The sequence below is a fragment of the Ambystoma mexicanum genome, chromosome 10 (assembly GCF_040938575.1).
Source record: "Ambystoma mexicanum isolate Mex_15411 chromosome 10, UKY_AmexF1_1, whole genome shotgun sequence".
NCBI classification, from domain to species: domain Eukaryota; kingdom Metazoa; phylum Chordata; class Amphibia; order Caudata; family Ambystomatidae; genus Ambystoma; species Ambystoma mexicanum.
In genome coordinates, this window is record NC_090932.1 from 313,905,815 (window position 1) to 313,920,152 (window position 14,338).

Genomic DNA, 14,338 nt, shown 5'->3' on the forward strand with positions numbered 1-14,338 from the left:
TCTCTCTATCTGCAGGCAACAGTTCTGTGTCTGAACCTCCTGCAGTTTGAGCATTCCTTACTTCTGGCCGGGCATTCCCCAGCATTTGCCAAATGTTAAGTACTGCGCACCTGTGGCACTTCAATGGCTCTCTTCTACTGGCCCTCTCATCCTTTCCATCCCACCTTGTTTTCTCTTTGTGTCCATGGTACTGCATGGCATGCACCTCTGGGCCTGGTGTACTTCCCGGCATTTACTTGTGCCTGCTTGAGATTTGTTCTATGGCTCTGGCAATCTGGATCACTTTGTCATGCACCAATTCCATCTCCACAATATATTTGTCCTGCAACTTCCTTGAGTTGGTGTGAACCACTAGCATATCACAGATCATGCTCCCTGTGTTATTTCCAAAACCATAGAAAGCTGCTGGCTCACTCATCCGCATGACGTCATTATCCAGTCACTCTGACACGTCCTGCTTTCTGTTATTACATTTAATCTGGTGCAACACAGTGTTCTCTTTGTTGGAAAATCTCTTAACAGTGTGCCTGATCACCTCCTTAAACACATCATCAGCATTGTCTTCAACTACCTCAGGATTCAGGCACGCAAAAATCCTCTGCCCCTCCACTCCCATAGCATTCAGCAGCATGGCTCTCTTCCTGGGAGCGGAGACATTTGTGTCCCCAATGAAATCCAGGTAAGTGATGAAAAGAGGCACACATTGAGCCCAAGGTCTACCTGGTAACTGAAGAAAATCAGGGGGTGGTGTTGCGCCCTGCATCTTGAACATGCAGGAACACTCTGGATCCTCGTCGACAAATATGTTGTAAATAAAGATGACACACTGGAGGGTTTAGCTGCACAGTGGTTTATTCTTTCACCTGGAAACTATTTACATAGAACAGTTGTTTCAATGTCATAGGAGCAAAATAAGTCTTTGATATAATGGGGCCGATTCATGGAACAAACGTGCGCCGAAAATCCTCGTGCAAGCAGGCGCAAGCGGAAAAAAACAGGCGCACGTGTGCGATTCATGGAAGTCCCTCCGCGTGTTCACCGCGGGATGTGCGCCAAACCCGTGCATGGCGCACAAGTCACTGCAACATCCCGAAAGGCGTGCGCGACGCGCACAGTGAAAGCGCACAACCTCAGCGCATACACCAGAAAGTGGGCGGGACACGGGGCGTAACGCGCGGAATGGGGAACAACGCGCGAAAATAAGGGCGTAACTGGGGATTACTGCAGGGAAGCAGACGGAACGCCCACACGCACCCGAACCACACGTATTCATGGAATCGAATAGGGCAAAGCCACGCACAGCCAAAGACACGCACAAGCTGAAACACGTCCACCACACGAAGGCAGGCGGTAGAGTCCCAGCGCATCAAAAAAGTGGCGCGCGGGAAGTTACACACGCGATTGAGCGGGGCACGTGTAATTCGGGGGTGCACGGGAAGTTACACACGCGATTGAGCGGGGCACGTGTAATTCGGGGGTGCGCGGGAAGTTACACACGCGATTGAGCGGGGTACGTGTATTGCGGGGGTGCGCGGGAAGTTACACACGCGAGTGAGCGTGGTACATGTATATCAGGGGTTCGCGTGAAGTCTGTCACGCGATCGGGCCTGGGGGAGCGGGCTACGTGTATGTCAGGGGTTCGCGTGAATCACGCGATCGGACCTGGGGGAGCGGGCTACGTGTATAACAGGGGTTCGCGTGAAGTTATTCACGCGATCGGGCCTGGGGGAGCGGGCTACGTGTATTACAGGGGTTCGCGTGAAGTTATTCACGCGATCGGGCCTGGGGGAGCGGGCTACGTGTATTACAGGGGTTCGCGTGAAGTTTTCCACGCGATCGGGCCTGGGGGAGCGGGCTACGTGTATTACAGGGGTTCGCGTGAAGTTTTTCACGCGATCGGGCCTGGGGGAGCGGGCTACGTGTATTACAGGGGTTCGCGTGAAGTCTGTCACGCGATCGGGCCTGGGGGAGCGGGCTACGTGTATGTCAGGGGTTCGCGTGAATCACGCGATCCGACCTGGGGGAGCGGGCTACGTGTATTACAGGGGTTCGCGTGAAGTTTTCCACGCGTTCGGGCCTGGGGGAGCGGCCACGTGTATTTCAGGGGCTCGCGTGAAGTTTGTCACGCGATCGGGCCTGGGGGAGGCTGCCCCTGGTGACTGGGGGGGTGGGGGTGGTGGGAGACATGGGTGGGGGCCTGGTGGAGGCTGCCCCTGCACTGCTGGGGGGTGGGGGTGGTGGGAGACATGGGTGGGGGCCTGGTGGAGGCTGCCCCTGGTGACTGGGGGAGTGGGGGTGGTGGGAGACATGGGTGGGGGCCTGGTGGAGGCTGCCCCTGGTGACTGGGGGGGTGGGGGTGGTGGAAGACATGGGTGGGGGCCTGGTGGAGGCTGCCCCTGGTGACTGGGGGGGTGGGGGTGGTGGGAGACATGGGTGGGGGCCTGGTGGTGGGTGCCCCTGCACTGCTGGGGGGTGGGGTGGTGGGAGACATGGGTGGGGGCCTGGTGGAGGCTGCCCCTGGTGACTGGGGGGGTGGGGGTAGTGGGAGACATGGGTGGGGGCCTGGTGGAGGCTGCCCCTGGTGACTGGGAGGGTGGGGGTGGTGGGAGCCATGGGTGGGGGCCTGGTGGAGGCTGCCCCTGGTGACTGGGGGGGTGGGGGTGGTGGGAGACATGGGTGGGGGCCTGGTGGTGGGTGCCCCTGCACTGCTGGGGGGTGGGGGTGGTGGGAGACATGGGTGGGGGCCTGGTGGAGGCTGCCCCTGGTGACTGGGGGGGTGGGGGTGGTGGGAGACATGGGTGGGGGCCTGGTGGAGGCTGCCCCTGGTGACTGGGGGGGTGGGGGTGGTGGGAGACATGGGTGGGGGCCTGGTGGAGGCTGCCCCTGGTGACTGGGGGGGTGGGGGTGGTGGGAGACATGGGTGGGGGCCTGGTGGAGGCTGCCCCTGGTGACTGGGGGGTGGGGGTGGTGGGAGACATGGGTGGGGGCCTGGTGGTGGGTGCCCCTGCACTGCTGGGGGGTGGGGGTGGTGGGAGACATGGGTGGGGGCCTGGTGGAGGCTGCCCCTGGTGACTGGGGGGGTGGGGGTGGTGGGAGACATGGGTGGGGGCCTGGTGGAGGCTGCCCCTGGTGACTGGGGGGGTGGGGGTGGTGGGAGACATGGGTGGGGGCCTGGTGGAGGCTGCCCCTGGTGACTGGGGGGTGGGGGTGCTGGGAGACATGGGTGGGGGCCTGCTGGCAGGTGCCCCGCAATGCTGGGGGTGGGGGTGCAAGGAGACATGAGTTGGTGATCATTGGTGCAAGGAGACATGTGCCTTTGCTGGGGGGCATGCCCATGTTGGGTGGGCTGCCTGCGGGACATGACCAGAGATGCAGGGTAGTCCCCTGTGGTGTGGGCTGCCTGCAGGGGCCGTGGAGGGTGTACAGGGAACACCTGGGAGGACCCACACTGGCAAATCACATGTAGGACTCCCCGGCACCCCTGAAATACACGTACCCTGCTGAAATCGCGTGTAAAACTTCGTGCGCACCCCTGTAATACCTGCACGCAGCCCAATCGCGTGTAAAACTTTGCGCGCACCCCTAATACCCGCACGCAGCCCAATCGCGTGTAAAACTTTGCGCGCACCCCTAATACCCGCACGCAGCCCAATCGTGTGGAACTTCCCGCGCACCCCTGGAATACACGCGCCCAGGCCAATCGCGTGTGGAACTTCCCGCGCACCCCTGAAATACACGCGCCCAGGCCAATCGCGTGTGGAACTTCCCACGCACCCCTGAAATACACGCGCCCAGGCCAATCGCGTGTGGAACTTCCCGCGCACCCCTGAAATACGCGCGCCCAGGACAATCGCGTGTGGGACTTCCCGCGCACCCCTGTAATACCCGTACCCTGCTTGCACGGGGCCAATCGCGTGAGGTACTTCCCGCGCACCCCAGTGATACACGTAGCCCGCTTGCCGTGCTGGTACAGGGTTAGCGCAGCCCTTTGCGCTGGATTGGGGATTTTGATGGCTTTTCCCTGCGCGGAAGGCGTTCTTGGGGGCGTAACTGGCGCTGCTGCAAGGTTGCTGCGCCACTGTGCGCCACGGCTGGTTTTGGTGGCTGGAATCCATGAATACGCTGTGCGCGGAAATGGGTTTTGGCGCACGCGGCTGGCGCAGGGATTCGCACGCGCACACTGTGCGCCAGCCGTGTGCGCCACTTGTGCGCTGAATTCTATGAATTACCCCCAATGTCTTTAAATGATGAGCATAAGTCTCACAGTCTCTACATATGTGGAGCGCCAGGGAGCCTTTACTGCTCCAGCTGGGCTCGGCTCTAATCTGCGCGCATACTCTCTGGTTGTGCGCATCTCACTGTGAGTCTAGCAATGTCCTCTGGGTGGCAGGCTCTCACAAGACTCATTCGCCACAGCGAGGCTCTTCCAAAAAGGGAGTATAGTGACTGATTTCAATAGAAAATATAAGCAGATATGACATCTGGAGGGCCAGGCAACATTATTTTTACTGAAGGGGCTCCTCAAAAACAATATTTTTACTCAAGGGGGCTCAGCATAAAAAACTTTGAATATCACTAGCATAGGGTGAACAGATTTTCACAACAAAGAACCAGGATGACCAACAATATAAAAGAAGGAATACCCCCTCACAGCCCTTTCCTCAACCCTGCAATCCCCCTCAAACTGCCCCACACCGCATCTCCCCTCCATCTCACAGTATTTCGAGCACTGCTCCTGCTCCTCTAAATTGTGTGCTTTTCACTGTGGGTATAAGCTTATTAATTAAACATTCATATCTGATCCGGCACGCCAGAGAGGGTATGAACACTACTAGCACCCTAGGTCAACAATCTTGTAACCCGGGGTGCTGAGAGCACTGTATTTTGTATGAATGGACGGGATGCCATTCAAACAAAATACTTTAGCATGATGGCTGCCACAGAGCTAAAAGACGGGTCTCCATACAAAGCCCCTCTTCCATTTCCATGGCGGCCAGCACGGACAGCGGGAGGAGGCAGCAGCAGTGGCGGTGGGTGCCGCCGCTGCAGAAATCAGGTAAGTGGTGGGGGGATTAAAAGAAGAAATCAAGGGAGGGTGGAGGGAAGATGATGGGGTGGGGGAAGCAGCCATCAGGTTGCTCAGAAAGCAGGCTTAGATCAGCAGTTTTAGCCCACGTTCTGAGCAGTCTGATTGGTTGATGCCTTGCCTTGAGTGCTAATAATAAAAATAGCTGTGGCTTTGATACATGGTACAAGCCTCATTCATTTACCAAATGGTCTCTGTGGCACAATCAGTTATGAAGGGTCCCATTTTGGGACTTTCCCTGCAAAACCGGGACTCCTGGTCACCCTATGTGTGCATCCTGGCGGAACATGTGAAGGAGTGCCATCTGACAAGGGCATACATACCAACGTTTTGGATCGCCTGGGAGGGAGATTGTATCATGGTAATCGGAGATTGAAATTTCCACATTGAACTGTGTTGGGAAATATGGATATTTTAGGCAGGAGACCATCAAAAATGGCAACATTTGTGACAGAAAGATTGGGAGTCTTCCACCTAAATTGATAGGGTAGACATCTAAACAGGAATGTACAACCCCTAGCATTTTGATTTTTATTAATAATGAAATGATGGGGGTAATTCTATGCCAGAAAGTGTGGTCTGTTAAGCAGACCCCCACTTTCCCCAAACGCCATGGCAAAAGCATAGTGACACATGTGCCCTGCTACATCAGTGTACTGACCTGAACCACCAGCTTTCCAGTGGCACACATCAGGTTCAAAGATATTGCAGAGTAGTGGGGAAAACTGAAGTCTGATTTTGTGTGGGCTACAGGGGACTGAATTCTGTCAACAAGCAGATGCAGGCCCCATACCTAGAGCAAACAAGTTGATTGACAGATTGGGCACTGCCAAGTTTATGAGTACCTTTTGACCACACAGAATGTTACTGGCAGGTCGGCATAGCTAATCAAGCCATCGAAAGTCTGCATTTTCCACTCCAGAAGGACATTAGCAACTAGTGAACTCACTGTTATGCCTTTTGAGTTAGAACATGCCCTTTCCACTTTCAGAGGATTGTAAACTAAGTACAGGACCTCGGCATTGCCTCCTAGTTCTAGAGATTCTGGATAATGTGCAGGAATTCATCATTCAGACAAACGATTTTGGAATTGGTGCACTGCAAGTGGCACTTTAATCTATAAACATGCGCCATACCAGTATTGGGGTGTGGTGGCTGAAGGTTCACATACTTGTTGAAGTTGCATCTGATTTATAGAATACCAGGGGGAACCCTCCGAGCTCAGACACCTCTGGGAGGCTGTGTGGATTCCTGGCCTCTCTGCATTCCAGGGAATGAGGCAATAGACTAGGATGCCTGCCTCTCTTGACTCTCTAGGAGGCAAGGTAGTGCCCGCTTGCCAGGTGTCATGATCTCTGCTTCCAAAAGGTCAGGGTTTTCCCAACTCCCTTGGAAGCAGATCCATAACCCAGGTTCCGAGTGCCAACCAGTCCCAATTGCGACCTTTTGGACCCAGTCCTGGCGCCAGTGGCACCAGGCTCATAAATATGCCCAGTCCCAGCGCTGGAAGCGCCGGGCTCATAATGCTTGGGTGGACTTACCTTCAGCAGACCATGCTGCTTACTTGCCTGCCAGTTGAGCCTCTGATCCTCTTCTGTTTGGAACTACTTTTCCTGTTGGGTGGGGCTGGAGCCACTCCCTAGATTCAGAACACTGGAACTCTTCTGGAAGGCAGGAACTCTTTTCTTACCAGGAACTCTTTTCTTACTTAGGCGTGGCTGTGGAAGGAGACACCTAAGCACTACAGGAGGCTATTTAAACCACACCCGGTGGATGAATCTTGCTTTGCGTTATTCTGCAACCTCTGCAGCAGAACGCTCATCGTGTCTTCTGCATCCGGTCCTGGGCCTAAGGAAAAAGGCTTACCATCCTGAATCCAGTCTTCAGCAACACCTATAAAGACAAGAAAGAACAGGTTAGCATTCCGGCATCTGAAAGGCAAAGGCTTACCATCCTGAATCCAGTCTTCAGCAACACCTATAAAGACAAGAAAGAACAGGTTAGCATTCCGGCATCTGAAAGGCAAAGGCTTACCTACTCTTCGGCGCTGCATCCCGCATCTGAAAGACAAAAAAAGGTGCGTTTAAAGACATTGGGGAACTTTAATACTCATGTGCCATGACTCCTTTCCACATCTAATCCAGTGGGTATTCCGGCACCCTGCAGCCGCTCCGAACTCGTACCTGCAAAATAAAAAGACAGTTAGAGCGCATAGTGAAGCAGGCAACAAGCGCTTACTTACGTGCTTCCAGGCGCTTCTATTCATCACACGGGCTCCATCTTCAACTCACTTCAGCCCGTCATCCGCCATTGCCGGCACCCTGCAAAACAAGAGACATCATTACTAAAGACTTTAAAGACATTTGAATGACTCGAAACTTACCGTTCGTGCAGTAAACGACGGACAGCAGTCCTCTGAAGTCAAGAGGCCTGCGCTACCTATCCAGTGAAGAAACTGGTTACAGCACCCTGCCCCGAGGCAGATGGAGAGCTCGGCATTCACTTACCTAAGGTGAGAGCGTTAACCTTTGGGGGTCTACAGGAGAGGAGAAGAGGAAAGAGATAGGGACACCCCAATAACCCCAGTTCATTAACCCCATATTTTCTATCTGCAGACATCTTACTCTACACGTCAGGCATACAGTGCACAGAGGTCCAGCCCAAAGAGCCAACCAGGTGCTACACATCACCTTTGAAGATACGGTAGTCGCCCAGTCAAGACCGGCGCCTCTGCGAGAATCAGGTGAGCGTTACAGAACGCAAAGCCTACCGCAAAACTCTCGCCCAGGCGCTATGGAAACCTCGGATACTGACCCCCTAGCCCGGTTACTTGGGGAACTAAGGGCAGAAGTGCATGCAGCTCGTCAGGAAACGAATGCTCTAAGAAGGGAACTAATTATTTCCAAGGAGAGAACAGACAATCTTGCTAGACAAGTGCTACAGTCACAAGCCGGACAGACCCCGTTACCCGCATCAGGGGCAAATCTTCCTTCAACATCCTCTATGAATCCAGTGCAGATCAACCTACCTGGGAATGTACCTCTGGCTCTGCCCGAACGATTTTCTGGTGACCCAAAGAGGTTTGCAGTATTTATCAATCAGTGCCGGTTGCACTTCTTATGCCGGCCAGCAGCCTTTCCAACTGATCAAGCAAAAGTAGCTTTTGTACTTTCGTACCTTAGTGGCAATGCGGCAGACTGGTCGATCCCTCTAGTTAATCAAGATGATCCGGTTCTCCATGATTTTCAAGCCTTTCAGCTTAGTATGGAAAAACTGTTCGCAAGACATTCACAGGGGCAGGCCTTGGACAATGAGCTTCTTTCATTGCGACAGGGTAATCAAGACCTTTTGGCTTATATTGCATCTTTCAATAGGCTAATAGTGGAAACTCAATGGCCTGAGGACAAAAGGATTACGCTGTTTTATAGAGGTCTACGTGGAGAGCTCAAAGACGTTTTAGCCCAAGTAGTGAATCCCCCACAAGACTGTTCGGATTATATAGACTTGGTCGTTCAAATAGATCACAGGCTGCAGAACAGGAAGGCCGATCGTTCCAAGTTTGATGCTCGAGTATTTTCCAAACCGCCAACTCCTTCCAAAGGAGTAGACTCCGGGGAACCCATGCAAATAGGGGGTCTGAAAGGTCCTCTAACACAAAGGGAGCGGGAAAGGAGGAAACAGTTGCAATTATGCCTATATTGCGGAAACTCAGGACACTTTCTTCGAGACTGTCCGGTGAAACCTGCCAAGAAGGCAGTAGGAGCTGCAGTTACCAAAGTTACAAACTCTGAGCAGGGAAACGACCTCGCCCAACAAGAATAGAGGTCCTCTTGCCGAGCGTGAAAACCAGTTCCGTGACCTCGCATTTCGTGATACCTATGGTCCTCATTAGCCCTGATAATCCGGATCGATTACATGCAATTGAAGCTTACGTCGACAGCGGTGCCATCGGCAATTATGTGGATCATGAAATGGTTTTGAGGATGAATCTAACTCTTTGTCCCAAGGCTGTAAAGGACGTCATTACTACGGTGGATGGTACGGAGATAGCCTCCGGGCCAGTAACGCATACCACTCAAGAGGTGACGCTAGTAAGTCAAGATGGACACCATGAGAAGATAGTGTTCGATGTGATCAAGGCCCCTCAGTTTCAGATTATTCTAGGAATACCTTGGTTAGAGAAACACAATCCTCTGATCGATTGGCGAGCAAGAACGGTCCAGTTTCCAGAATGTGTCTCTACTTGTCACCCTCCACCTGGTGTTGCACTGGCCGCAATTTCTTCAGAGACTCCCCAGTTACCTCCCGAATACCTAGAATACCAAGATGTTTTCCGGAAGGATCAGGCTAACTCTCTACCTCCTCATAGGTCTTATGACTGCCAGATAGACCTGATACCTGGATCTACTCCTCCTTGTAGTAGAATTTATGCCCTCACCGAGCCTGAGAACCTTCACCTTCGACAATACCTGGATCAATACCTGGCAAATGGGTTTATTCGTCCTTCCAAGTCCCCTGCTTCTTCAGCTTTGTTCTTCGTTCCAAAAAAGGAAGGAGACCTTAGAACTTGTATCGATTATCGCTCCCTGAACCAGATCACCGTTAAGAATAGATATCCGTTACCTTTGATCCCTGAACTCCTGGACCAAGTCAGAAAAGCATGCATATATACAAAGCTGGATCTTAGAGGAGCTTACCACTTGGTACGAGTAAAAGAGGGCGATGAATGGAAGACGGCCTTCCGCACCAAGTATGGGCTATTTGAATATCAGGTCATGCCCTTCGGACTTTGCAATGCCCCGGCCGCCTTTCAATATTTTATGAACGATGTCCTCAGAGAGCTCATAGATGTATGTGTTGTTGTTTACATTGACGACATCCTCGTTTATTCTTCATCGGAATCTGAACATCGGAAACACGTGAAAATGGTCCTCGAAAGATTGCGTCAACACAAGCTTTTCGCTAAGTTGGAAAAATATGTTTTCAACGTGACTGAAGTTGAATTCTTGGGATTCATATTATCACCTGGCGGAGTGCGTATGGATTCAAAGAAGGTCGATGCAGTTCTCAAATGGCCATCACCATCCTCCGTAAAAGGTGTGCAAAGCATGTTAGGCTTCGCTAACTTTTACCGCAGGTTTATCCCCGAATTCTCTCGAATAGTCCAGCCCATCACTGCCTTGTTAAAGAAAAACAAACATTTTGAATGGTCTACTGAGGCGGAACAAGCTTTCCAGGATTTGAAGACTAAATTTATCTCTGCACCAATCTTAAAACACCCTCGCCCCGAACTCCCCTACATCGTGGAAACTGATGCTTCAAGCCTTGCCATGGGGGCAGTTCTATCACAAAAGGACCCGGTAACCAATCAGTTGCATCCCGTGGCATTTTGGTCCCGCAAATTCTCGCCTCCTGAAATCAATTACACGATTACTGACAAGGAACTTCTGGCTATCAAGTCTGCCTTTAAGGCTTGGCGGCATTATCTGCTGGGGGCCCGACACACCGTTACTGTGATTACGGATCACCGAAACCTGAAATATTTGAAGACCGCAAAAGCCCAATCCTCTAGACAACTCCGTTGGGCATTATTCTTTGCCGAGTTTGACTTCATAATTACCTATCGACCTGGTACAAAGAACGGTAAAGCCGATGCCCTTTCTCGGATGGGAGTGGAAGAACACTTGGTCAACCCTAAACCTGTACCAATCATTCCCGAACAAAGAATTCTGGGTGTAATCGCCACAGAATCCATAGAGGAAGTTAAGGATAAAGCCAGGCAACTTGTAACTCCAGCAGACATACAGAATTGGCATCTGCAGGGAAAGGACTTTGCAGTAAAGGACAACTTATTGTATTTCCAAGAACGATTATACCTACCCAGCACAGATTTACAGAAAAAAGTAATCTCTTGTTATCATGACTCTTTAATGGAAGGTCATCCCGGTATAGCCAAGACCTCAGAAAAGATCAAGCGCTACTTCTGGTGGCCGTCTTGGAAAAAAGATATCAGAGACTTTATAATGTCCTGTGGAGTATGCGCCCAAAACAAGAGTCAAAAGGAAAGACCAGCAGGCCTCTTACGCCCTATTGACATCCCACCTCGCCCTTGGCATACGCTTTCTATGGACTTCATCACCGATCTACCTCCATGCTCCGGATACAATACGATTCTAGTAATCGTGGATTTATTCTCCAAGATGGCGCATTTCATTCCGCTCAAAGGCTTGCCAACAGCAGCAACTCTGGCCCGAGAATTTCTCGAAAACATCGTCCGCCTGCACGGTTTTCCTTCTGTTCTAATTTCGGATCGAGGTAGTCAATTTATTTCTCATTTTTGGCGAAGTTGCTGTCGGTCGGCTCAAATTGATGTGAGACTATCGACCAGTCACCACCCTCAGACCGACGGACAAACCGAGAGGACCAATCAAACTCTGGAACAGTATTTACGCTGCATGCTGCAACAAACTGAAAAAACTTGGAAAGATATCCTTTGGATAGCCGAGTATGCCTACAATAACTCTGTCCATTCGGGAACTGGGAAAACCCCGTTTTTTCTTTTGTACGGCAGTCACCCTCGAACCTCGGAGTTGGATCCCCTCCAAGATCTTGAAACACCAGCAGTAGACTACCTGCATTCTACAATCACCCAAGCCTTTAAGGAAGCTGTTTCTCACCTTCAAAGGGCTAAAGAACAATACAAGAAAGGAGCAGATCAACATCGGAAGGAAGCCCCTCACTATCAAGTAGGGGATCAAGTCTGGTTATCCACCAAATATCTACCTCTAAAAGGGCCACGCACATTCAACCCAAGATACCTTGGTCCCTATTCCATCACTACCATAGTAAACCCAGTAGCGGTCAAGTTGGACTTGCCCCCGCACATGAAGATACATCCGGTCTTCCACGTCTCTCTATTAAAACCTGTGCAACCTCAAACCCGACTAACCAAATCTCCAAAACCTATCCTAGTGGATGGAGAACTCGAGTTTGAAGTCAAAAGCATTCTGGACTCCAAGATCTCCAAATCTAAACTATTCTACCTAATTGACTGGAAAGGCTACGGCCCCTAAGAGAGATCCTGGGAACCTGCTGAATATGTCCACGCTCCTCGCCTAATCAAAAGATTTCACCGAACATTTCCTGACAAGCCAAAACCCCCGGAGAAGCCCGGTTTGGGAGGGGCCTTGAGGGGGGATACTGTCATGATCTCTGCTTCCAAAAGGTCAGGGTTTTCCCAACTCCCTTGGAAGCAGATCCATAACCCAGGTTCCGAGTGCCAACCAGTCCCAATTGGGACCTTTTGGACCCAGTCCTGGCGCCAGTGGCACCAGGCTCATAAATATGCCCAGTCCCAGCGCTGGAAGCGCCGGGCTCATAATGCTTGGGTGGACTTACCTTCAGCAGACCATGCTGCTTACTTGCCTGCCAGTTGAGCCTCTGATCCTCTTCTGTTTGGAACTACTTTTCCTGTTGGGTGGGGCTGGAGCCACTCCCTAGATTCAGAACACTGGAACTCTTCTGGAAGGCAGGAACTCTTTTCTTACCAGGAACTCTTTTCTTACTTAGGCGTGGCTGTGGAAGGAGACACCTAAGCACTATAGGAGGCTATTTAAACCACACCCGGTGGATGAATCTTGCTTTGCGTTATTCTGCAACCTCTGCAGCAGAACGCTCATCGTGTCTTCTGCATCCGGTCCTGGGCCTAAGGAAAAAGGCTTACCATCCTGAATCCAGTCTTCAGCAACACCTATAAAGACAAGAAAGAACAGGTTAGCATTCCGGCATCTGAAAGGCAAAGGCTTACCATCCTGAATCCAGTCTTCAGCAACACCTATAAAGACAAGAAAGAACAGGTTAGCATTCCGGCATCTGAAAGGCAAAGGCTTACCTACTCTTCGGCGCTGCATCCCGCATCTGAAAGACAAAACAAGGTGCGTTTAAAGACATTGGGGAACTTTAATACTCACGTGCCATGACTCCTTTCCACATCTAATCCAGTGGGTATTCCGGCACCCTGCAGCCGCTCCGAACTCGTACCTGCAAAATAAAAAGACAGTTAGAGCGCATAGTGAAGCAGGCAACAAGCGCTTACTTACATGCTTCCAGGCGCTTCTATTCATCACACGGGCTCCATCTTCAACTCACTTCAGCCCGTCATCCGCCATTGCCGGCACCCTGCAAAACAAGAGACATCATTACTAAAGACTTTAAAGACATTTGAATGACTCGAAACTTACCGTTCGTGCAGTAAACGACGGACAGCAGTCCTCTGAAGTCAAGAGGCCTGCGCTACCTATCCAGTGAAGAAACTGGTTACAGCACCCTGCCCCGAGGCAGATGGAGAGCTCGGCATTCACTTACCTAAGGTGAGAGCGTTAACCTTTGGGGGTCTACAGGAGAGGAGAAGAGGAAAGAGATAGGGACACCCCAATAACCCCAGTTCATTAACCCCATATTTTCTATCTGCAGACATCTTACTCTACACGTCAGGCATACAGTGCACAGAGGTCCAGCCCAAAGAGCCAACCAGGTGCTACACATCACCTTTGAAGATACGGTAGTCGCCCAGTCAAGACCGGCGCCTCTGCGAGAATCAGGTGAGCGTTACACCAGGCCTGAGATCTCCCAGCTAGAGACAAAATGAGAGCTGGGCATCAAAGTGCTAGGCACCTGAAAACATTCTGCCTCACACTAGGGAGTTTCACAACAGAGAGCCTTTGCAGTCGTAGGTTGAGAAGGGGTGAAGTTAGGACAGCCAGGGCAAACAGGTCAGTTGGGGTAAGGGTTGCCCTGTCTTACTTTCTGGAGGCTTCTCTCTTCTTCCTTTCCCCTTCACCTTTTGCAGAAGGAGGCACTCTGGATGTGACCTCAGAAGGAAAGGGGAATTTGCCTCAAGGATGGAGATTTGACTACTTAAAGCGGGCTTGATTTCCACCAATCCACTGTGGCCGCTTGCCTATAAAAGAGGGGGTCTCCCACCCTTTCTTTGATTGACATTTGGACCAACTAGGACATAAGAAGGAATTAGTCTGGTCCTCATTTCGGAGAGTTTGATCTTTCCAATGCCCCCAGGGATTGTGGTGAAGAAGGAGTGCTTGAAGGTAGAGGCAAGCTCTGCTCCTTACCCACTCCCAGGGAACATTGTCTCATATTGAGGCACTGGATCTGCCAGTCTGCTTCCAAACCACTGTAGGCTGGGGTAGCAGAGCCTGAAAGGACTAACCCTGTCCTGGAGGCCCTGTACTGGGT